The sequence below is a fragment of the Callithrix jacchus genome, chromosome 2, assembly GCF_049354715.1.
Source record: "Callithrix jacchus isolate 240 chromosome 2, calJac240_pri, whole genome shotgun sequence".
In the NCBI taxonomy this organism is placed as follows: Eukaryota; Metazoa; Chordata; class Mammalia; order Primates; family Cebidae; genus Callithrix; species Callithrix jacchus.
Window position 1 is genome coordinate 28,872,855 of NC_133503.1, and position 26,978 is coordinate 28,899,832.

Genomic DNA, 26,978 nt, shown 5'->3' on the forward strand with positions numbered 1-26,978 from the left:
CAAATTAACAAATGATTATTTAGCATCTCTCTAACTTTTTATATTATTAAACATCTGACTAATTTGTATAACTATCAATTGTATTTTCTATTATATGTTCCCATTATGTTATACAAATTTCAGTATGTGGAAAATATAATAATATCGATGAAAAGATGATGACACTGATTTAAGTAAAATGTATAGATTTTAGTGGGAAAAATGGTTGGCAACTATTCTCAGTGTTGTGTAAAATTATTTCTAGTAGGCCATGTTACCTTTCTGTGAGAAATATGAATGCAAATAATAGAAAGAGGCCTTAGAAACTATCAAATGAAATCATAAGAAAAATTTTTAGAGCCAAATGAAAGTTAAAGATTGCTATATTAGCCCATCTCATTCATTTTATGGAGTATGAAGATTTGTTCCAGATAAAGGGAATGACATGGCCAAAGGCAAGGAGTGAATAAAATAGAGTCAGAAATAAAGCTGAACCATCTTGACACCCTAGACAAGAATTATCTTTTCATCTGCTTTCATCCGTCCTTACTAGTAGACTCTCATTTCCAAGGACAGCCAAGATTGGGTCTTACTTTTCACTACCAAATCCCTGGAGCTTACCATACTTTTAGGCACACTGTGGGTACTTAATACCTGTTTTGAATAAATACAGGAATGAAAATAAATTAACATTTATTAAGTATTTATTAAGCGGTCACTATTATTTCACCATGTTTGGATGCAAATATTAATTTGAATTCCTGATTTAATCCAACAGATTAAAATTTATTTTATTTAGAGTTACAGTATTTAAAATACTTTGCCTAGCCTCAGCAAACTCAAATACTCATTTGTTCTTTTTCTGTTTCCAATTCTGTTCTGTCCATTTAAAAGCATCCCCTGTATCCAAGTATAGCTACCCCTAGTCTATTTTGGTTACTGTTTCCATGGAATAGCTCTTCTCATACCTTCATTTTCAGTCTATATGTGTCCTTAAAGATGAAATGAGTCTCTTCTAGGCAGCATATAGTTGAGTTTTTGTTTTTGTTGTTGTTGTTGTTGTTGTTTTGGGTTTTTTTTGAGACGGAGTTTCGCTCTTGGTACCCAGGCTGGAGTGCAATGGCACGATCTCGGCTCACTGCAACCTCCACTTCCTGGGTTCAGGCAATTCTCCTGCCTCAGCCTCCTGAGTAGCTGGGATTACAGGCATGCACCACCATGCCCAGCTAACTTTTTGTATTTTTAGTAGAGACGGGGTTTCACCATGTTGACCAGGATGGTCTTGATCTCTTGACCTCGTGATCCACCCGCCTCGGCCTCCCAAAGTGCTGGGATTACAGGCGTGAGCCACTGCGCCTGGCCGTTTTTTTTTTTTTTTTTTTAAATACATTCAGCCACTGTACATCTTTGGACTGGAGAATTGAATCTGCTTACATTCAAAGTAATTATTGATAAGTGAGGAATTACTATTGCCATTTTGTTATTTGTTTTCTCCTAGTTTTGTAGATTCTCTATTTTTTCTCTTTTTATTTTCTCTATGCCACCTATCAATATAAAAACTTCTGTACATATTTTATTTATTTATGCTTTCCTCTTCCAGCTATGCTCCACAAGGATAGAGATTTCTGTCCCCACCCCCCTTTTTTTACTGCTATATGCAGGGAGCAGAACGAAGCCTGGAACGTAGTAAACAAACATTATTTGAGTAAGGGAATGAAATAAACATATAGATATTGGCATGTAAAGAAAAATTCTAGAGTGATATATACCTAAATATTAACATTTAGGTTAATGACACCCAGTAATGGCTATGAATAAGCTATTGAAAAATAAAATAACTTATTTTCCTGTTTTTAAAATGATGTATATTTATTATATATAGTGGTAAAAAAAAATTAAAGAAAAAGAACACCCATAACTTCAGTATGTGATAATTTTAATTGGCATACTCACATAGATATTTTCTGTCTTTTGCTTTCTATTCACATATATTTTCACCCAACCAAATTGGGATAATTCTGTGTATTATTGTAATTTTTTAAAGGAATTTAAATATCACCTAAACAACGAGAAATATGTTTGCTTTAGTGGCCCTACAAATGCAATCCATGAAATATTAAAATAATATGTTTGATAAAAATATATCCCCTGGGCCAGGCACAGTGGCTCACGCTTGTAATCCCAGCACTTTGGGAGGCCGAGGCAGGTGGATCACGTGGTCAAGAGATCGAGACCATCCTGGTCAACATGGTGAAACCCCATCTCTACTAAAAATACAGAAAATTAGCTGGGCACGGTGGCGCGTGCCTGTAATCCCAGCTACTCAGGAGGCTGAGGCAGGAGAATTGCCTGAACACAGGTGGCGGAGGTTGTGGTGAGCCAAGATCGCGCCATTGCACTCCAGCCTGGGTAACAAGAGTGAAACTCCATCTCAAAAATGTATGTGTGTGTGTGTGTGTATATATATATCCCCTGTATGACGACCTTATTTTGTGAGGCTGCTACTGCTTGGCTTTTATAAATTGAGTCAAATTTGTCTGAATTTTAATTGCTCCTGAACATATTATTGTCCTAGAAAATAAGGTAGAACCACTAATAGAAAAGAATGTATGTTCTATGGAAAACTATTTATTGTTATTTCCGAAACAAAATCAGAAATGCATATAAAACTTCAAATTAGAAAATTGTGAAGGCCATCTTATGGCTGATGTGGCAGAATATGGGGAGGGGAAGAAAAGCAGGAGGAAGATACTTTTTAGTTTTCAGAGGCACTGGTTACATTTTCCACTGGTTCTATTTTATCTGCATAACTTGGGTCTTCTGATTCTCTTTCTTTTTTGTGTGGATAATTGCTTTGTTGTTAGTGCTTTGACACTGAGTGACAGTGCTTTTGGGTGGTTGACAGCCAAATCTATTGGCAGACGATAGTCCTCATACATGGAGAGGTGCTTTCTTTCTGCCTAGTGACAGTAAGAGCGTCTGAATTGACAGAGGAGGTCTCATACCTCTCAGGAGAGAGACAAAAGCAGAAGTGGGGGAGTGAGATTTCTGCCAGAATAAAAACATCTATTTAATTCTGATGTGGAGAGAAATACAACTGGCAGCGCCTGTAACGACTACAAGTTAAAACAAATCATTTTATTTATGTGTGTTGCCTATAGAAAATTTTATCACTTGGTAAGCTATCAAGATCTCCATATCATGCCTTTGAAAACACTGTAAACTAAAACCAAATTCATCTTCTTGCAGTGGAGTTTATTAAAAGACAATTGAGAAGAGCAGAGTATAGAGAGGACATAAATGTAATTCTGGTATAATTCATATCATTGAATGAACTTGTGTGAGTAAAAATATTCCTAACAATGGTTAGCAGAATGATGCTTCCTAATTGTGAAAAAAAAAAAATGTTGCAAGGTTTTTAGAGGTGTAAGGCAGGGTATTTGATTTTTCATTGACAATTCACATTTGAAAGTTGTACAAATTGAAATAAAAAGTATCTTTTTGTCTTCATTGAGAAAGGTGTTCCCAATTTAAATGCTAAATTGCCATATGCGCAACATAACTCAATTGTGAAGCCAAGAGAAAAGAAGACATAGGGAAACCGTTACCCATCTGTAGAGACAGGGCTCCTTGAGGAGAGGGGTGAAATCTTGTTCATCTTTATAGTCTTGGTGCCTAGTAGAGGGAGTGGCAAAGGATTAAAATTCAGTAACTCGGTTATTGACTCAAGGCTGGGTCTTCAACTATTAGATGAATCGAATATAAGACAGTGATTCTGTGTTATAGAAGCCTGAACTGGATCTAACTAAACAAGTTTTAGCATGACAGATTCCAGCTCCCAAACTAGAAGACCTCTAGGAATGGAGGCTGCAGGCTGCCTCAAAGGTAATGACAGTGGGTTTCAAATATATCTTAGTTTTATTCAGTAACATGCAACACATATTAATTGGATTTTTGCCCTCTGCCTGGAAGTGTTCTATAAAATTTGGACATATTGCTGAACAATCTAAACAAGGTCCTTGCTCTTATAGGCATTACTACATTCTTTTGGGTCAAGCTCAATAATAAACCAAAAACCAATAAATAAACCTAACTATATTGTACAATAAAAAGTGCTTGAGTTTGGGTGCAGGGGCTCATGCCTGTAATCTCAGCACTTTGGGAGGCTGAGGTGGGTGGATTACCTGAGGTAAGGAGCTTGAGACCAGCCTGGCCAACATAGTGAAACCCCCTCTCTACTAAAACTACAAAAATTAGCCGAATGTAGTGGCACACGCCTGTAATGCCAACTACTTGGGAGGCTGAGGCAGGAGAATTGCTTGAACACAGGAGGTGGAGCTGGCACTCCAGCCTGGACAACAGAGTGAGACTCCATCTCAAAAATAAATAAATAAGTAAAATAGAATAAGTGCTTGAAGAAAATAAAAGAGAACAATCTTATATTAAATGATTCAGCAATAGCTGTGATTTAGATGGCCTGATCAGAGAAGCCCTTATAGGATATATGAGAAGAAATGTGAATGACAAAATGAACCATTCATTGGTCAGCAATGGCATGCCAAGGATTTTGCAGAAGAGACTTTCTGTGGGAAGCAAAGAGAAAAAAGAAAAAAAGGCTTTCTAAGGTCTCTTCCAACTGAATAGGACAAGATTGAGTATGATTTCAACTTTTAGATTTCATCATCCACTGGCCTTCATGTCTCGTTAGTGAGAGAAAATTCATAAATAATTGAGTTGAAATGAATAGATAAATTGGTTTCTTCAACTGAAGGGTATCTCCTATTGAGAAAACTCAACTGAGAAAGATGAACGATGATAATATTGACTATTTTAATGGTCAATATATGATCCACATTCACTTATTCAGTTCCTTTTAAATTGCTTTCTGCTTATTGTTACTCCATTTAGCTATATCACAGTAACTTATCAATTTTTCATTGATATTTGTCTCATCAGTGGATTGCTGGAGGTTTTTAAGCCTCCCTATTGAAATGTTGCGGGAAAACAGAAGGTAGATCATACTAATGTACTTTAAAATTCAATTCATGTTGAGTCCATAGTTAGGGTCCTGCCATCTGCTGGTGACCCCGAGTGCTTCCCAGATGGCTCATGCCCATGAGAATACTGACAGGAACAGGGCAGAAGAAGACATTTAAGTATTTTCCAAAAGCAGGATTTCCACAATGAACAGTGCATATTCATTTTTTAACTTCATTCTAAGCTTTTCCTGGTAATACATTTTCAGCATTTTAAGTTTTTCCTAGAAGGGGTCCTGGAATATAGTGTAGCTCTTGTTGTTTAATTTGTTTGTCCATTTATTTCTTTTACAAACATCTATTCTTACTGTGACTAAGACACCATGCTGCATGTGTAGATCTTAGAAATGAGTAAGAACTATGAATCTGGTGCCTGAGGATGAGGGATGGAAAATGAGTAAAGAATGACCAAAGTATGGTAACAAATAGCAAAGGAGAAAATGTAGCATAGAGTAGAGTAAATGTAATAACATACCTTAAAGGAATTATTACTAGAGATGATAAATAAAAGAGGATAATGTAAAATCTCACAGCTGGTGAAAAGAATGAAACAAGCTTTCTTTAAAGCAATAGTATTTAGACTGAACTTTTTAGGAAGAACTGAAATTTCCACAGGTAAGAATAAAAAGGTTAATACATAAGCAAAGACGTCGAGTTTCAGGAGGTCAAAGCAAACAATATAGTTTCCATACAAGGTAGATCGCATGTGCAGGTGTGAAGCCAGAAATTATTCCAGTTATGGCTATTTTGGTTGTAAGAATCAGAAACACCTTGAAACTGGTCAGAGTAATGCTTTTTATATATATATATAAAACGATAGAATTAGCAATCTCATGGACATCAAAAACAGGAAATGAAATACAGCTGAGCTCACAGGTCCAGAACGGCAAAGTCAGGCGCAATGGAGAGTGTCCATGCTGTTTCATAACAGATAGGCATGGAACACAAAGGAGAGCTAGGACTCAAAGATAACACAAAGCTTTAGAGATGGGTGAAGGAATTCAATATCCTGGGAGAGAGAGCACTCAATAAAATTACCTACTCTTAAATGACTGGCTGACAGACTAAAAGATTTCTTTCAAAAGGAAGAACATCATGTGGCCTTTGACATCAGATTTTGATATTCTGATCCCAGGTTATAGGAGACAACTTTCTAGCCATTTGGTAAGGATTTTAATAGGAAAGACTGAGTTGCATTTCCGGATGAATGTAAGTTTTGGTTTTATAATAAGTAATGTTTGCATGTGAGTTTACTAAGACTTTAATGGACTTTAGCATATGCAATGTACTTGATTCTCATGACACTGAGCATGGGTAGGTAGATAGTTTTACAGATGAGGAAACTGATGAACAATTACTCATTCAAGCTTCTAGCAGAGAGAAGAAATAAAAGAGCTGGACTGTAAATCCCCTGATGTTTTTGGTCTATTAAATAACAATGGTATAATGCACAAATGCCTTCAAATGCAGTGTTGCTTTTTCATATTGCTCATTTACTTCAATCTCCTCCTACTTAGTAACTCACAGTTCAGCTGATTTTGTTGGAATTGTAAAATGCATGATCGAATTGCCCCATAGGATATGGCTATATAATCATATATATATATATACACATACACACACACACACACACACACACACATACACACACACACACACACATATATATATACACACACACACAAATTTATTACCATTTTGCTAAAGCAATTGATTTATTAAACCAATTAATTAGGGGTGACCTTAGAATACATAAAGCACCTATTTAATGAATATGTGCCGAACTGATTTTTATGACAGCAGCTTACTTAAATCTCTGTTTTAATTCTCCAGTGCCTGATCTGACTTTATATTTTTTGTTCTCTCCCAAAAATGTAAGGCATTGTTATTACCTCCACATCCGATTTTCCTCTCACCTCATTTTTATTGTTCTTCAAATCTTACAACCTATGTAGTTACTGTCTAAATATAAGTCAGCAAACTTAATATTGGCGTGTTTAGAAAGCAATTCTCAATAAAGATTTTTCTCTGCACCTGAAAATACAGTAGCCAGAGGTTGAAAAATATTATCTTTAGGTGGATAAATGTGAAAGTTACAACTTTGCTCCAATTTCATCAATTTTGCAGTACAGTACCTAGTGCATTGTTGGGGTTATATAAATATTAAATTCTAATCATATTGACAATTCTTACCTAAAAGAATCCTTTCCAGATAGGTTATGTAAAGAGTGATTCATTTGGGCAAATGAAATAAATTTGGATGTAAATATTACAGACTCGTCGAACTATTTGCTGGAAATTCATGTCCTGCTGAATGAGTCCTCAGAATCGTGTGTGTGTGTTTGTGTGTGTAGAATACAGATACCCATTCACATGTGTATGCCTAAGCACATATGCAAATGAAAATATGCCTATTGACAGGGATATAATATATATGGAACAAATATACTGATAGATTTCAAAACCATGATTTTGATTAAAAACACATTTCATACCTATGGGTACATTTGAGAACCATACAAATGTGCATGTCTACATATACATGTATATGTACCTGTATGTATACACGCATGCATGTTTAGAACGTTTCACCATCCACTTATTTATTTTACGTCTCATCTGCTGTATTTTACTGTTTTTATTATACGCCTGCACAATTTCAAGTTCTTTCTCTCATCTGGCATCCTCTGGAAACTCCCCTTGCATCCCTTCAGACTTCCCTTTTAATTGCATCTCTGCAACAATCATGAGAAGAACATGAGATTTGTGAGAGATTTATTCGTAAGAATCAGATTGCAGGAAACTCTTGTATAAGGTTCAGTCCTTACAAAGCAATGATGTTATTTAAGAGCACTGAATCTCTTCAGACCCATCATTTTTGACATATGCCAGATTTCACTTGGTTTCAGCCTCCTAAAAAGAACTGCTAGAAGCAATGTCAGTACTGGTATGGGCATATTTGTAAGTGACAGGGCAATTCCTGTACAAAGCCTCTAGGTTCTAAATGAAATTATTTTGAAGACTTTAGCAAATACCAGACTACTTGCAGCATGAAGCCCTGTTTTTATAAAACTTTTATAATTCCCAAGCACTTTTAAATAAGATCTGGGGAGAATGGGAGGCCAATGAGGTTAAGTGAAAGGCTGTACCTTTATGTCCGATACTTTGTATCGATTTTGATTTTTCAAAGATATTTTTCTTTTTAAGATGTTTTAGAAAGGCAAATAATTCTATAAAATGAAATTTTAAAAAGGAACCTGAACAAAGGATTATGACCAGGAAACCCACATAGGAGAAAGACAAATAGCATATTAATTTAGGAAGCAAGTCTGAGCTTTACTAATAATCAGGGACATGCAAAACATCCACAAAATAAAATTAATAAAATAAAAGGTAAAATAAAATCAGACAGGCAGTCATTTTAAAGTCTGATAGTATCAAGGATTGGCAATGACTGCTAACTCCCTGATTCTGCTTGTGGGAAGGTGAATTGAAATAACAGTTTTGGAGAGAAATTTTGCATTATCAGTAAAATTGAAAATGTACATAACCAGCAATTCCACCTTTATGTTTATACTGTAAAGTAACATTTATACAAGCTCACAAGGGGGAGATGTGCAGGGATATTTATGGCAACATGGTTTGAGAGAACAAAAAAGGAAAAATAAAACAGTGTCCATCACTTACCTAATGGATAAGCTAAAAGTATATGTTCATGTGTATGTAAATGGGAACGTAGGGCAGTTAAAAGGAATAAAATATACGAGGAAACGAATGTTGATAGATTTAGAAACCATGATATTGAGTTATAAAGTAAACTATAGAATAATGTATACGCTAGAATGCTATTTATGTAAAACTTTACAAAATGTCCTCACTAAATATATCAATTACATATCAATAAAGTATGTTATAAAAATGGATTCAGCATAATTTGTGATGATTGCCTCTGAAGAGGATATTTGTTACTTTGTATCAATAATATTTTATTAATAACAAAAGTGAAGCAAATATTTATTTTTAAGAAGTCAGCAACAGTTCTGGTTTAGTAAAAGTAGTTTTATTGCATTATTTTTTCTATTCCTTGTTGTAAAATTTTCTCAATACAAAAAATCTCCCTAACAATAAATATTCTTACTAGTTTCAATTTTTGACGAAAAGAGTCAAACTCTGTAAAATATTTAAAGAGATTTGTTCTGAGCCAAATATGTGTAACACAGCCCTCAGGAGTTCCTGAGAACACGTACCAAAAGTGGTCAGGGTGCAGCTTGGTTTTATACATTTATGGAGACACGAGTCTTCAATCAAACACATTTAAGAAATGTTGGGAAAAGCAGCAAAGGAAAAAGGACTTACAGAGTTCTGCTTACATTGGTTATGAGTAACATATAAATAAGGAACAACAAACTGTGGAAGGCGGCAGGAGGCCTCTGAGAAGGAAAGACTCTCCATGCCTCAAGTTCCAGTACAGGGTGACCTGGGCTCTGTTACCATAAACATTGTGTTCAAGGACGTAAAACCCCTTCGTAGCACTATGACGTAGCCAGACTTGTAGGCTCCGTGTAAGGTCCACGTTCCACCAGCTGTACGTAGATAATAAGCTAAAGATAACCACATGTTCCTTTTTTGTGAAACTCCCAAACCGCCATGGTTATCAGTCCATAGGATGACACGCAGTTCCAGGTCACTGATTCACTTCCGGCTCACTGATTCACGCCACCATCACTCCACCCTACCCTATAGATCAATGTGATTGTAATCAATAAATAGTGTGGATGATCAGAGTTCAGGGCCTTCAGTGTCTCCTTTAAATAAAGTGATGGCCTCCTGTTCCCACTTTCTTTCTTAATCTATCATTTTCTCATTCGTTTGTCTCACCAAACTCGGGGTACCCATGGGTGCTATAGGGCTGGTTCCCTACAAAGAAATGCATTGTTTGGTCCAGAAAGGTGGGACAACTTGAAGTGAGGCTTCCAGCTTATAGGTTGATGATTTTTCAGGTTGGCAATTGGTTGGATTTATCTAAAGACCTGGGATTAATAGAAAGGAATGCCTGGGTTAAGATAAAGGATTATGGAGACCCAAGTTGTTATTTACAGAGGAAGCTTTTAGGTACTAGGCTTTAGAGAGAATAGGTTGTAAAATGTTTCTTATCAGACGTAAAGTCTCTGTCAATGTTAATGCCAAAGAGGTATAACGAGACATGTGTGACCCCCGCTTGCTGATATGGCCTGAAACAGTCTCTCAGGTTAAAGATTAAAAGATCCTTGCCTGAAGAGAAAGTCTATTCAGACAGTTGGGGGACCTTCAAATTTTATTTATTTTTCCTTTTCACATTGTACTCTACTAATTGATAACTTGGGAGAATATTCTCTCTAGCAATTAGTTGTTTTGACTATGTATTTTAATGTCATTTCAAAAAACAAAGTGTGTTTTCTGTGAGGTTATGTTTATTCAGTATGATTTTAAATAAGACATTCAATTCTTCTGTTATTATGAGACTCTGAAGATTCTCTGATTTGAATTATCTAACATAATTTACCTACACAAGATTCTGGCTTAGTTTTAATTGCATTTAAGACACAACTTTTCCTAAAGCAACACTCGATATGCACCATCAATTATCTTAAAGAAAGAAATGTGAAAAATATATTAATTACAGGTCATGACCCAGCAAATTATGAATTTCCAACCAGAAGTAAATCATTGCCACTAATTAGCTTTCTTGTTTGCCAGACTAGGTTAAAGTCTTCATAACATAAGTCATTTCATACATCACTTTCTCAACATGCAAATCTGAAAGGAATGAGAATTTGAAGATATGCTAAGAGCTTGCTGATATTCAGAGACAGAGTTTTATTGGGCAGTCTCCACCAATTTCAGAAATATCTGATCAGTTCAATGTGGAACATTTGGTGAGATTGACAACTTATATTCTTTACTAGTATAGATTGTTTAGATGTTATTTCTTATTTGTCCCTCCAGTCCACTAAGTCTTAGAAAGACTGAGTCTACTGGGGTTAAGTGAAAAGGGTGTGGTGTTTTGAATGTATTCCAGCTTTATAAACTTTTAGTAAAATTTTGATGTCACTGGGGTTGGGTTTGCCTCAAATCTCCACCAGCTTAAACTAGCAGTACCAAATTCTCAGTGCTTTTAACTAATGTGAATAGTAGAAAATGATCTGATCTCCTCATTCTTCTTTTTTTTCCTAGCCTCATATTTTTCTACATCAAGAACATAGATGTACGTGTTCTTCTGCCATTTTTCCCATCTTTTCAAAATTTTGTCTCCCCCTGCTTTCAAAATGTACTTTTCCCTATTTCCATTTTCATCAGCTCCTCCTTTCTGATGTTTCAGCTAGACAATCTAACAACAAATTAGTACCAGTGGGCTAATAAATGTTAATGAATTAAAATGGGGGAAGCGCACTTACTTGCACTCACAGAGTGTAACACATTTGGGGGTGTGCATGATTTTCTTTTCTAGAAATAATCTTTTATCCTACTTCCCACTAGACTATAAATAACCTGAGAGTAGGGTATTTTTGTCTCTGGTTTACTGATATGTCCCCAGCACTTGAACAGTGCATGGTGCTAACAGATGCTCTTGAAAAATAAATGGAGAGTAACAACAGTAACAGTGAAACTTTTCCAAAGGGAGAAAAGGGTAGGACAGATGTGTGAACAAGCCTGTTTTTTTTACTGCTTCTTACTTTCGGGTACAAGGACTGCCCCTAAGGCAGGGGTGTGTAGAGTTGATTTCATCAGCATTTTGATGGTACCCATAGCATTTAGAAATCAAATCAGCATACTATGCACTCAGGAGAAAAGAAAATGTTATTTTTCTGATTAGCCATTTTCCCCGAGAAATCAAACTTTTAAGGGAACTTTGTCTCCTTGTTTGATTTCTCAGACAAAGTCCATTTCAACACTAGCATGAAATGAGGCATATTTTAACAGTTATGAAAACTCGAGAAAACTAAAACCAGGTCAGTCTCTTGCAAAAATATAGCAAGATTTTGTAGTTACTGCCACCGGTCTTATCAGAGCCTCATGCCCCTAGCCTGTAGACAAATATTCAAAAACACATTCTTCAAAGTCCCTAATGCTCTCATGACCCTTCAAATGATCAATATTTTTATTATACCCCCCCAACCCCGCCACTTCAGAAACCACAAGTATGTAACAGCAGTTTTAAAGGGTATAGCGTTGGGAATAGGAGTTTCCCATATGAATAAGAAGAGAGTTGAATCTGGGTTGAAGTCAGTAGGAAGAGAGTTGAATCTGGGTTGAAGAGGTTTCTGGGTTCTGCCCCCCATTTCATTAATACCTGTTTTTCTAAGATCACAAGCAATCCCTGTGAATCTTCCAGAATACTTGAAAACAGTCTTCTCTGTGGCACCACCTTTGGCTTCCTTTTTCATGTCACTGTTCCTGGCTCCTCCTGCTTATATTATCTTTAAATGTTGTACTCAGGACTCTGGGCTTCATATTCTTCTGATTCTCTCTCCAGGTTTTCTTATTCTGTCCCATGACACTAAATAAAATTGCATGCATGTAAAATTTTCATGTTTTCATCTCCAGCTCTGCTTTGTTTTCTGAGCCATGGAACTTTATGTTTGTCCTCTTGGATACTCTTCTAAGATGTCCACTCAAAAATGACAGATATTAACATGTTCAAAACTGAGCTCAATCTCCTCTCCCCCATAAACACACTCTTCCTCCTCTGATTCTTACAACAGAAAACTGGAAGCCATACAGAATGTCTGACCTTCCCATAAATGTACACTCTATATCTGTATACACTATAGCATATAAAGTGCACTCAATAAATGTGTGTGTGGAGTCTGTAAATGAGGGAGGAGCTAGAGCAGTCATATGAACAGCCTTATAATCATATTATGTAGGCAATCTGCATTTCCACCAACATGTATTTAATCATGTATTTTTCCAAGACATTTAGTCAGATATGCAAAGTCATCTTTTGCTTTAGGCCAGTAATATCAACCCATGTCATTGGAGTACTATTCTAAATCATTGTTTTTTATGTCAAATAACCTTGAGGGATAGGCAATGTTTTTCTTATTCTCTAGATGATAAAGATGAGGCTTAGAGAGTTTTCGTGACTCTCTAAAAGTTGCCAAGCTATTAATTTATAGACCTGGGAGAGAAACTGAGATTTTTCTTTTTCATTTTTAAATATATGATTCCAGGGCACTGTAGGATTATATATACTTTTATTATATAAAATGAGGTCAATGGGAGATTAGCCTCAGTTTCTGCATCCATAGAATAAGGATAATAATATCTACCTCAATGTGATAATTAAATGAGATAATGCATGTAAAGCACTTAGTACAGTGATTGGGCCATGGTAAGCCCTTATGATGGACTACAATTTATTAATGTGAGATTTTAAATCTCTTCTTCTATGAAATGCGAAGCAATTAAAGGATTTTGAGTAAGATAGTGATACAGTGAAGCCACCGTGGGGAAGATTAATCTGTCACTTGTAGGAAGTTTATATCAAAGTAGAGAGAAACTGGAGACACGGCGAATGGATTGTGGATGATCATGACAGCTCAGGCACAAAGTATGTCTTGCCTAAACTTAAATGGTTGCTGTGGGAGACCCCATCACCACATTGGGGTGCACTTTCAGGAGTGCAGCCTAGGAGGACAACTGCCAAGGTTGGGAATCTGTGAGTTCAGGCAGAGTCAGCCAGGGAAGTTAGAAGTAAACTGTCAAGTACACAGGGAGGGAAACAACATACACCAGGCTTGCTGGGGGGCAGGGAGCAAGGAGAGGGAGCTTAGAGGACGGGTCAGTAGACGCAGCAAACCACCGTAACACACGTATACCTATGTAACAAATCTGCGTGTTCTGCACATGTATCCTGGAACTTAAAGTAACGGTGGCTCACTCCTGTAATGCCAGCCCTTTGGGAGGCTGAGGAGGCCAGATCAACAGAGATCAGGAGTTCGAGACCACCCTGGCCAACATGGTAAAACCTCATTTCTACTAAAAATACAAAAACTAGTCAGGTATGATGGTGTGTACCTATAATCCCAGCTACTCAGGAGGCTGAGGTAGGAGAATTACTTTAAACCGGGAGACAAGAGGTTGCAGTAAGGCAAGATCATGCCATTACACCCCAGCCTGGGTGACAGAGCAAGACTCCATCAAAAAAAAAAAAAAAAGAAAATTTAAGAAAACTGTCAAGCAAAGAAAAAAAAGAACATCAAAGCTATAACAGAGATGGGGGTGCTACTTGTCAAACTAGAAGTCAAGGAAAGAAGGAAAGCCATGGTTGTAAAGTTTTCCATCTCCAATCGAAATTCGTCTACAGAAGGATTTGCGCAGTACTATTATTTTCCAACCATACTCTCGCTATTTGAAAATTCTGTATTTCTGGGCTCCCTTTCAAATTAGAAACTGTAGCAGCTCAAAATTCACATTCTTGTATGCTAAATAATTTTTCTTAGCTGCCATGATCTTCATATACCTGAAATTTCTACTGATGCCTATTCTGTTATGCCGAACTGCTTCACTTATCCACGGAAAAGGACCAAAAGCCAGGGTGAACCTAAAGTATGTCAGGTTGCAACAGCCCATTTTGGCTCCAGAGAAATGTTTCAGACCTGAGCCCTTACGAGTGAAAGGGGTCTTACCCCTATTTAAATGATGTAGAACTGAATTTCTTGACCCATGGTGGGATGATAATTTAGAAGGTCCATGAGATGTTAAGACTAGCCTTGTTCAATGTGAAAATAAAGTGTGAAATGGAGAGATGTTAAAAAGGATTAATTGTGATGGTAGTTTGGATATTAGAATTCAAGGGAAAAAAATTACTAGTATTTCAGAAAATCTTAAAAATCCCTTTAAAATAATCAAGCCTTACGCTTATTTGATTTTTTTCTCATGCCTGGCAAAATGACGGGAAGTGAAAATACAGAGTGCCAGTGTTTAAAAATTAAACTTTGTGGAATGGGAACCAAACTTCACGAATCAACACCCTGTACTTGGCATGCTATCAAGAAATAACTGTTAATAAACTTGTCTCTCAATGAAAGTGTCGAATTTCATATTAAAGAAAATTGTTAGCATAGTATTTTAAATTTCTTTATTGAAATCCATCACCAAACAATAACAAAACTCACAGAAGCATTATGGCTGCTCAGTGAAGTAATAACCACTTGGATTTGATTCTCTGCTTCAGCAGAATCTAGATACATGTACAGGAGTGATATATAGCAAGGCCGCAGATACTGTAGAATGTCTTCACAGCAGACTGAACATCAGAATTGACACTAAACCTTGTGTCAAGATACACACAAAGACTTCCAGACACAGAGTGCACCTGAGGTTATAATCTGTCAAGATTAACAAAGAGTGAATACCTACAAAAGCAAATAGACTGTGATATAATTGTCATCTCCAAACTGGTGAAAAAAAGATTTTTCTTCCCAATTAACATTCAAGTGCATGAGACTGAAATCCATTTACTCATTTTCTGATAATTTATGCAGCAATGTACAGAAGTAATAGGCATGGTTACATGGCACATTTATACAATACTTTTCATCCCTAAGGATTCTAAAGCTCTTTACAATTATAGCTAATGTTTGTTAAAGTACTTTGTAAGGGGAGAATGCCACAGACGTTCCAAATATTATGATTATGAAAAAGCTTGATACAGTATGTATAGGAACACTTCATTCTCATGAAATTGTTGCCAGTCCTAGTGCAGGAAATAGAATTCCTTTATGAGACTGATGAGCCAATGTTTATACAACTTATCCTTCAAGAAGTTTAAAGTCAACCTCTTCTCTACTGTAACCATCTCAGAAATTCATACAATCTGGTCTATAATTACTTATTTTCAGAAGTGTAAGGAATGCAAATATCCTTAATAAGAAAAAGTCCTTTTTTTGGTCAACAAATAAGAGTCATTATTTCCAAATGATAAAATTATAGCATAGAGAGAATAATGATGTAAAAAGATTCTTCTGCTCAGTGGTGGCAGACAGTATATTGTTTATTTCACTAGCCCCAGCAACTGAAATACCTTTTCATACACAAACTTGTGAGTCAAACAACCAAGAGAATGGCAGATAATGGACTTCTCAGCCTCTCTAACAGCAGCATTGACAGATGTAGACAGCCAATCAGACCAGGTGCCTGAATTTTAAACAAAAGAAACCCAGTCTTGCAAATATACCTCTGGTGGCCTCATCCAGTTTTCAGAGGCAGCAGTGGCAGTATTTTTAGCCATAGAGCTAGGAACAAACACAGCTGGAATGAAGTGTGGGGTCTGTGCTCTTTGGTAGTGACAATGGAGTTATCATAGGACCAGCTCTAGGATGTGAGTTGTAGATTTTATTTTAATTCCCTAGCAATGGAAGCTCCAAGCCTGGATCTTCAGCCCTCCTGGAGATTATGTGAGTTACTTGCTGTCTTGTAATAAACCACTTTTCTGTTCAAGTTATCAGTGTGTCTCTGTTGCGTACAATACAAATCTCTAAATATTTGATATGTCAGTGATGCTTTAATCGGTTTAAACCAACAGTTCATTTGTTGTTGTTGTTATTGCTATTAGACAGAGTCTTGCTCTGTTACCCAGCCTGGAGTGCAGTGGCACCATCTCAGCTCACTATAACCTCTGCCTCCCAGGTTCAAACAATTCTCCTACCTCAGCCCCCTGAGTAGCTGGAATTACAGGCAGTGCCACCATACCCTGCTAATTTTTGTATTTTTAATAGAGACAGGGTTTCACCATGTTGATCAGGCTGGTCTCAAACTCTTGATCTTGTAGCCCGCCTGCCTTGGCCTCCCAAAGTGCTGGGTGTAAAGGCGTGAGCCACCATGCCTGGCCTAAACCAACAATTCTTAATCTGGTGAACTAACTGTTGTATACGACATTACTGCTTCCTTTTTCCTTTCTGTTAAATTTGAATATGATAAAATTGCCCAGTCTTGGTTTCTGTTTTGTTGTGATTTGATTTGGTTCTATCTCGTATGTGTGTGTGCACGTGCGTGTGTGCCTATCTATGCTCATCTGACCCTTCTCTGCATCTAGTAAGTTTGTTGCTAGATCCAGGAACCTTCCTATAGTTTCCTGAGCAAAATAAAAATGAAGGCACTTAATGCACACAGGACTTCATTCTACTGGTATCTATGTTTTTGTATTTATTAAAGATTTTATATCACTTTTTAAGGACAATTTCAGTACCTGGTTATATTTTGGAAAGCAGATATAGCACTTAGGTGAAGAATAAAAAATAGAAAATAAGCTGTAATATAACGTGAGTGGCTACTTAGACCAAATAATAAAATTACCATAGGCAGATTCACACTGGTTTCAAAAAGTCTTATATTCCCCGTCGACTTAAATGAAAGTGAAAATGATGTGTGCTGAAAAACTGGGCAGGAAGACTGAAAAGTAGGTCTGGTGATTGTGAACACACTCATGACAATGATGCAGGAGATGAGCTCTCTCAAAGCTGTTTCATGAAATGCTAGGGTAGATACATCACTATTCTAAATGAATATATCTTTTATTTTAATTACATAAATGTACTTAATAAACTAAATATTTGAGTAGACTAAAATGGAATAGTATGCTGCAGAAGTTTAAATGGACATGTCTTTTTTTTTTTTTTTAAAGACGGCGTTTCACTATGTTGGTCAGACTGGTCTTGAACTCCCGACCTCAGGTGATCCGCCCGCCTTGGCCTCCAAAGTGTTTGGATTACAGGCGTGAGCCACCATGCCTGGCCGGGCATGTCCTTTTACTCAATAATTCTACTGAAGTTTTTAGGACAGTTTTGACTAATAATGTAGGCACAGATAAAGCTAGGTTCAAATTGTGGTTCTGTGGAGGCCTAATTGTGTCACATGGACAATGTGCCACCTTTCCCCAGCCTCCAAATCTCCATCTAAAAGAACAATTAATAATGCTTGTCTCAAAAGGTTGCTAAGAAGACTAAGCACATAAAGCATTTAGCATACTGCTAGTGCATAGTATGTGACAATGTCAGCTATTGCAACGATAAATATTATTATTATTGTTATTATCTTGCCACAGAAGTATTCACACAACGATCTGACATCACATAAATGTCCATCACTAGACAAAGCATTAAATAAATTGTTGCAACTCAGTCTTTGGAATAACAACAAATCCATCTAAGAAGCGAAGTAGCTCTGTATGCACTGATAGTGGTGAAGATCCATTATATGTTACTGGTCACTATAAAAATCAGGATGCAGAAAAACATGTACCTCATAACCCCACATTTTTACGTATGTGTTTATGTCACTGTCTGTTTGCATGGATTCATCAGTGTGTTTGAAAAGTTATATACCTGTTACCATTAGTTATCTCTGGGAGTGGAAATGTGAGTGGCAGCAAATAAAAGAAGCATTTCGGGCTGGGCATAGTGGCTTATGCCTGTAATCCCAGACCTTTGGGAGGCCAAGGTGGGCAGATCATCTGAGGTCAGGAATTCGAGACCTGCCTGGCCAACATGGCGAAACCCTATCTCTACTAAAAATACAAAAATTAGCCAGACATGGTGGTGGGCGCCCGTAATCCCAGTTACTCGAGAGTCTGAGGCAAGAGAATTGCTTGAACCTGGGTGGTGGAGGTTGCAGTGAGCCGAGATCGCACCATTGCTTGGGTGGCTGAGTGAGACTCTGTCTCAAAAAAAGAAAAAAGAAAAGCATTTCACTTTTATAGATTTTGTTTCTCTATGTGTATGTGTGGCTATGTATGCCTTTACTTTTATACTAAATAATGAGAAAAAGTAAACTTTCACAGCCTTTATATTCAATAGTGACCTTCCAAGTTTCACACCAGTAATAATGCCAAGTTTCACCCGTAAATTATGCATATGTATAAGCATAGTCCTTTCTAAGCCCAGAATCCTATCATATTAACAGGAGTTGTGCATGTGTAAGGATGTACTTCACATAATTCTCAAATATTTTGTTTGCATTTCCCCAGTTGACAATTTATTTGTAGAAAGTTTATGATTATTTTATGAAAATATATTTTAATGTTGCCTTTAAATAAAGAAAGTTTATTACTCTCCTCTACTCTTCTTTTTTTCATTTCAATTTGAGAGCAGGTTCTGTTTATTAACTGACCAGCTTAGAAAAATAATCGTTATAACGTGATTCTAACTTTCTGAATCTAAACGGAGATTGAACTCTCTTAGTTGAACGAACGCACCACAGAACAGTTTGAAAGATACGTTTATTTGGTGTTTTAGTCGCAGTTTTACAGCTATTTCTGAAATGCTTGGATTTGGCTGGAAATATCCGTTTTTAGGTTCATTTTTCTAATAAGCTTATTGATCTGGTCCTCGCTGTTGCCAGCATTTCCACCTTCTAGGAAATGGTAGGTCTTTTTCTTCATTCCGCCTCGTGGAGAAGATAATTTGAAGGGCCACGGGAAGCTATTTGCTTCTTTGAAGTGTTTTCCAACAGTATAGATCTCATGAATCAGATCCTCCATGCAGATGATGCTGTATTTCCCAAAAGATAGAGCAGTCCGTTATCTGTCAAAGCAATTCGCTTCTTATTGATTTTGCCATAACCACGCTTGTAGATTAGTTGGTTTACTGACTTCAGATTTGTATATTCCCATGCAATAAGTGCCTCTACAATCCTCAGCATGTTAATTGAAGCCTTGTTGAGCTTTACAAAGGTTCCATTGAAGATTTGACAAAGGTGAAGAAGCTGTAACACCTTTCGGACCTTTGGGCTCACACCATTGATACTTCTGATCCTGATGACAAATGGCAATTTGGGTTCAGCAGGTACATAAAAGTTGCTGGCTCTTCTTGCCATCCTCACCATTTGAATTTCAGCTCTGTACATATGCCTATATTCCTTGAGGTAGTGCTTTGCTTTTTCCGAGATAAGCTTCCTCCTTGTCTTTTGAAGGATCTTTTGGGCAAACTTCTTTCTCAGGCACTTGATCTTCAGCTCTGCAAAATTCCTTCACTTTTTCTTAAGGGCTTCTGGCACAGCAGGAACCTCGTCTTTCTTCTCCTCTACACCCTCTGTGGTTCCAGCCGGAAAAAGAGGCATGCACTGTTCCAACTACATCAAATTGGATGATCAAATTCCTTTTCCCTCAGAACAATGCATTCTTGCCTTGCCCACATCAGTTTCTCTTCATTTCGCTAAGACTCATAATTAACCCTTCATTTCATCTCAAAGTCAATATGCAGTGGATCACGATGGATCATGGAGATCATGTGTTCACTCCACAGATATTTATTACATGTCACCTCTGTGGAAGAAATTGCCTTACCTGCAACCCAACTCATTTGCCTCTCATAAGTGGTGGGTAAAGGATTGAATTGAAGCCTTTTGTCCACGTACAGTTCATTTATTTTGGCAGAGAAGAGAGCTCAATGTAGTAAAGTCCTCTGACCAGCAATTATAGTTTGAAGTCACAAAGCCAGGTAGCCTTTAAGCAATGGGTTAATAACACATGCCACTCTGTACAGATTTAGATGATGGATGACTGGAATTTGAAGTAACTGGACAGCTGTCTGAACAGACTATTTCATTATACGTGAAGGAATGGCATTTCTAACTATGATGATAATTAGAGTAGATGAAATGCATAAATCAGGGAAGTTTTTTTATAGCACTGGTTTGGGGGAACAGTTTTTAACCCTCCGTATGGGCTCAGTGCATTGGATTAGGAGCCAATGCATGTTGCTATAATAGGAAGGACATGATATTCTTGTTTCTAGTGCTGCATGGCATTTTTTTTTTTTGTATATCTGAATTCAGAGTAAAACATAACGCAATAAGAATGTTGAGTTGCAATCAAGGATTTGAATAAAACATGCCTGATAATATTATAATTGGCATTGTTGTTCTTTTAGCCATATAATTCCTATAGTTCAAGTAAATTTCTTTTACCCTTTTCCAGTATCTCACAAATTTGTAACATCTCTCTTTCAGCTATCAATTGCTGTGTAACAAAGTTCCCCAAATCTTAGAGGTTTCAAACAACCACCAACAACCAACCACCTGTGTTGCCTCTCCTCATTCTGAGTTGTCAGGATCAGTTAGTTCTGCTGATCTTACTTGAAAATCTTCACAAAGTTGCCAAATTCGTAGGGAGATTTGACTTAGACTCAGAATGCTGAACCTCTCTTTGTCATCTTGCCATTTGAATGCATGTCGTTTCCATGTGGTCTTTCTGTGTGGTCCCTCCATGTAGAATATCCAGCAGTGTAGCCAAAGTTCTTATGTGGTAGCGTTCCCAAAAGTCAGCTTTTCAGGAGGGAGTTAATGGATATTGAGTCTTCCTAAAGACTAGGCAGGTACAAATAAGCAAGGCTTCCATTCTGCCGTATGATGTTAGGTAAACCTAGACCCAGGCCAGCTCAAATTCAACGTTTGTGGGAATTGCACGAAAACATAAATACCAAAAGGCATAGTTATTTCGGGGTCATCTTTGAAGACCAGTTACCATGATGCCCTTTCATAGAAAGGAACACAGTAATGTGATGGCCTGACCGTTGTCTGGATTGACCCTGGCTTAGAGCTCCTGCCACTGGACTCTACATTTTTTGGTAATCAAGAACCACATTTTACATTTCAAGCACAGTGCTTTATGCTTAGCAGTATCTCAATGAAGTTTAAATTAATGAAAAATCAACTGCCTCTCTTTCTCTTCTCTGTGTCTGTTCCTTTGTCACTACTACCTAAGTTTAGACCGTGTTACAAAATATAATGTAGCAGTTAAGTCTTTTCTCAAAGTTCTTCCTAATTATCTGAGTTCAAACCCTAGATCCACCATTCCATCTCTCTGTCTGTCTAGATGGAATGGTGAATATAGAATATATACACATACATCATTTATATTTACCATTAATTTAACCTTCATTGAAAGACTGTGATTGATCTTTAGATAGATGGAATGGTGGATCTAGGATATATATATACCCACATGATTTAGGCTAAGTTAATTAGCATTTTAAAGCTTTCTTATATATAAAATAGATTTTTTATAATACTACTTTCATTATTAAAATAATACATAGAAGGGATCCGCCTAGGGCCTAAGTCTTATAAAGCACTTAATAAATGGTAGCTGTTACTTTCTCTCAATCACAGGCCTGCACTATTTCCTGAGTGGCCTGCTTTTCCTAGACTCACCTACTTACAGTCTACAGTGATGTTAAATTAGTGACCCCTAAAACAAAGGAGATATTGTTTCACTCTTATTTCCCTCATTTCCCCTAAATTCACTGATTCTTTCTTTACTGACTATTCTAAATTCTCTTAGCCTGGCATTTTCATCCCTTTAAAATTGTACATTTACTTCCACTTCTCTTCTGAAAATGCAGCGAAACTGAATCAGTTAGTCTTAAACCCTCCAGGTCTGTAGTCCCATGTCTCTATTTTGCTTCTTTTACTTTTCTCTATGCTGAGAACTTCTCAGTGCTGCCCCTCTTCCCCAATCATTACAACCCTAAAGAAGGTTGTAATGATTCAGTCCCTGAAAATGTTCAAAAAATATATATCTAAAAATCACCTGAATGGTTTATTATGAGCACAGGCCCAAATGCCTGCCTGACTCAGCTATTAGCCTAAGTAGACTAACTAAATGCCATTGTAAAAAATGGACCTCAACAGCATGACACAACTGACGCTTTAGATATATATATATTTTGAAACAGAGTTTCGCTCTTGTTACCCAGGCTAGAGTGCAATGGCGCGATCTCGGCTCACCGCAACCTCCGCCTCCTGGGTTCAGGAAATTCTCCTGCCTCAGCCTCCCGAGTAGCTGGGATTACAGGCACACGCCACCATGCCCAGCTAATTTTCTGTATTTTTAGCAGAGACGGGGTTTCACCATGTTGACCAGGATGGTCTCAATCTCTTGACCTCGTGATCCACCCACCTCAGCAGCCCAGTGTGGGTGTTCAGGGACATTTCAGGCAGAGAAATTGAAGATGTGCCTAGCCCAGGTCTAAAAGCAGTTGACATCACTTCCCCTCACATTCCGCTGGAGAGGATTGGGTCATTTGGCCCAAGGGCAAGGAAAGCTGAGAAATATAACTAGCTTTCAGCCCAAATAAGAGACAGTACATTTTGGCACACAGGTAGCAGCTTCTGATAGGTCACTTTATTAAATAAGTAACACAATCCAGATGTAAAAAAAAAAAGTGAGTTGTAAGGACCGTGACAAAACCAGAAAGCTCTTGAAGCAACTACAGAGGATAATGTTAGTCAGTTCAACCAACTTTTGCCATGGAGGAATGATTGTCAGCTCCAACCAGATATGATGATTTCAAGAAAACCAAAAACCAGTTACTGTATGTGAAATCTCCATTTAAAAAATAATAGCAACTGGCCGGGCGCGGTGGCTCACGCCTATAATCCCAGCACTTTGGGAGGCCGAGGTGGGTGGAATGAGACTATCCTGGTCAACATGGTGAAACCCCATCTCTATTAAAAAAACAAAAAATTAGCTGGGCACGGTGGCGCACGCCTGTAATCCCAGCTACTCAGGAGGCTGAGGCAGGAGAATTGCCTGAACCCAGGAGGCGGAGGTTGTGGTGAGCTGAGATTGCGCCATTGCACTCCAGCCTGGGTAATAAGAGCGGATTTCATCTCAAAAATGATAATAATAGCAACTAATTTGATCCTTTTACAAATACTGTGGGCTATATAATCCATCCACTGACTGAATCTGGGCAGCAGGTCTCTGGTACGTGAAGTCTGTTTAGATACTGAGTTTACTAAATTGCTGAAGCTATACACCTTGTTGTCCCTGGAGGTTTGATTCATGTAGAAATTCTGAGACAAACTATAAGGGAATTGGGCATTATAAATTTTACTCAGAGGAACATTCCCTAAATTCTCTACATATTTTAGAAAACAGACTTAAATTTTCCATGTTCTTTCTCTGTTCTACCTGCTACACATGATGTGGTTTCTGTCACTTAGATTCACTTGTCTCTGTTACATTCTCTGGACATGTGGTAGGATTTAACTTGCCTATCTCCTTTGGGGTCAGGTGTGGCCATCTGACTTATTTGGCCACTGAAATATGACTAAAGGTGACTTGTCCCTTGCAGGAGTATGTGGTAAGAACCCACATTATTCTTTGCTTTAATATATATATATATATATATATATAACTTTTTCCCATGGTAATTGGCAAAATTCTAGATTCGGGCTGTTTTGTCAGCCTGGGACCTAAAGTGACAACAGTCCAGAACAGAGTTCCCAGCAACCCACACGATGCAAAGTGTAAATAAAAGAAAGAAAATGTTTTCAACCAGCAAGATTTGAGGGTTGTTCGCATAATATAATTGACCTCTCCTGATTAATCTCCTTACTAGTGACTGTGCTTCAACAACTTGTAATTATTTAGATGAAAAATTATAAGGGTTTGGACTAGGAATTACAAGACTTGAAGTCTCCTGAAAGAAGGACTAATGAACTATGCAGCTTGGTCATATTACTTCTCTCTGAGGCTGAGGTTTGCCATCTGTATAGTAAAAAATGTGGTACTAGATAATTTTGGAGTTTTCTTAATTTGCAAATTCCTCCCAGAATATCAGTTTAAAGTCCACCAGCAGTGATACCTGCACTCCTTCTGAATTTATCATTCAGAATGATATATATCATTCAGTATATCATCAGAAATGAGTCCTTACTGATATACTGTCATTGATCCCTACAGTGTTACAGTAATATTCCCATTGTATTTGTTAACACTTTTTTTTTTTTTTTGAGACTAAATCTCACTCATTTCCCAGGCTGGAGTGCAGTGGCGTGATGTCGGCTCACTGCAACCTCTACCTGTAGATGAGACTACAGGCGCCTACTACCATGTCTGGCTAATTTTTGTATTTTTAGTAGAGATTGGATTTCACCATGTTGGCCAGGCTAATCTCGAACTCCTGACCTCAGGTGATCCACCTGCCTTGGTTTCCCAAACTGCTATGATTATAGGTATGCCACTGCACCCTGCCCACAGTTTTAGATGTGCTTAAAATTATTAAATATAATATTTTTGAGTGAAGGGTAGAGTTCAACTAGACAAAATTTGTATGGAAAAACACTAAAATTGAAGAAGATTTAATTGCTCCTATCACAAAAATAATTCGTAGAAAAATCTAGAACCTGAGCCTAGTGATTTCTAAGCATATGTTATTTTCCTATTACCATATTTGCAATCTAAATTGAATTTCCTATAGCATGCTTTATTTATTTCATTTACTTTTGATTTTTGCCCTCTCAACACAGAAAATGCAATTACAATGATTCTCAAAGATGATAGATCACTTTACACCACCCACCAAGAAAAATTTGGAAGAACACATGGGGAATTCTCCTTCCTTTGAAGAAAACATTTCAATATATCTTTTAGTAGAGGAAAAAATGAGAGAAGCAAGTTCAAGATGAGAAATCACTAGCCAGCAAGCATATTGTGATAAATCAGCCATAACATGATTATAGCCACTTCCCTGGGAAAGAAATCAATGCTGAATCAGACTTAGATAGACCAGGGGGATCAAATTGAGGTCAAAGGTACTTCTCCATCTTGAAATTGGATAATTATTACTGTTATTATTGTCAGTTGCTATAATATAATACTGGGAGAAATATACAGAGTCCCAGTGCTGCATTTATTGGCTGGCTAGACAAGTCAATCCATTACAAGGAAATAAATTCAAGCATGTTACTCCATCCAAATATCAAGTGAATTAGGGTAATTAGAACAAAGCTACCTGTGAGTCTCCTTTAGATTTTTTTCTTTATATAAGCAGAAAACATAGAGCAAATATCAATTTTGAAAGAAGGAATCAAATTCATTTCTTTTGTTTTGAGAATTGGACAGTAAGGCTTGCTTTAATAGGAGTACACCACGTTCCAGTTGCGGCTCAAGCCTTTAATCCCAGAACTTTGGGAGGCTGAAGAGGAGGCTGAAGAGGGTGGATCGGTTGAGGTCAGGAGTTTGAGACCAGCTTGGGCAACGTGGTGAAACCCCATCTCTACTAAAAATATAAAAATTAGCTGGGCATGTTAGCTGGTGCTTGTAATCCTAGCCACTCAGGAGGCTGAGGAGGAGAATCGCTTGAACCCGAGAAGCAGAAGTTGCAGTGAGCCAAGATTGCATCACTGCACTCCCTAGCCTAGGCAACAGAGTGAGATTCTGTCTCAAAAAAAGAAAAAAAAATGTATACCAGGTTGGAAATCTTAGACTTGAATGCAGCAAAACCAGGAAGCTCCTGAGAGGCCTGTCTTCTCTTACTCATAACATTCAGTCAGTCACCAAGTTTTCCTATTATATTCCCCTAATAGTCTTAAAACCTTCCCCTTCTCCATAATACTCCCACTGCCTGAACCTACCTGGTGTTTAGCCTTCTTGCCTGCATTTCTGTACCAGCCTGTCTTTTCATCTTCCTGCCTCAGCCTCATATATTTCTAGTGCATTCTACTTTAACTTAAATGCTCTTTCTGAAATCCAAATCTAATCATGACACTTGTGTCCTTTAAACCATTTAGTGGCTTCCTCTCATAAGTAATTATTTTTTAAGGATTCAGGTTCTCTTTGTTTTTGCTAGGCATCAGTCAAGCTGATTATTAAGCAAATCTATCTTTCATTTTCTGTTTAATATTTAATATTTGTTCTCTATTGCCCTCACTGGACTCTTAGCCTTTTGCTAGTGAGATCTTTTTTTTTTTTTCTCAGAAGTCTATTTTGGGTTGTGGATGGGGTGTATCAACAGAGGTTCTTTTTTTTTTTTTTTGTGATGGAGTTTTGCTCTTGTTACCCAGGCTGGAGTGCAATGGCACGATCTCGGCTCACCACAACCTCCACCTTCTGGGTTCAAGCAATTTTCCTGCCTCAGCCTCCAGAGTAGCTGGAACTACAGGCACGCACCACCATTTCCAGCTAATTTTTGT

The 26,978-nt window shown here is 37.4% G+C and overlaps 1 protein-coding gene and 1 pseudogene across 3 annotated transcripts in view; one reads left to right on the top strand and one right to left on the bottom strand.

Annotated features, from left to right (window-relative positions):
* Positions 1 to 26,978, top strand: part of TENM2 (teneurin transmembrane protein 2) — a 3,966,312-nt gene that overhangs the window by 1,707,343 nt on the left and 2,231,991 nt on the right. The gene's annotated exons all lie outside the window — the stretch shown is intronic.
* LOC108588419 (large ribosomal subunit protein uL30 pseudogene) lies at positions 19,306 to 20,299 on the bottom strand (annotated as a pseudogene).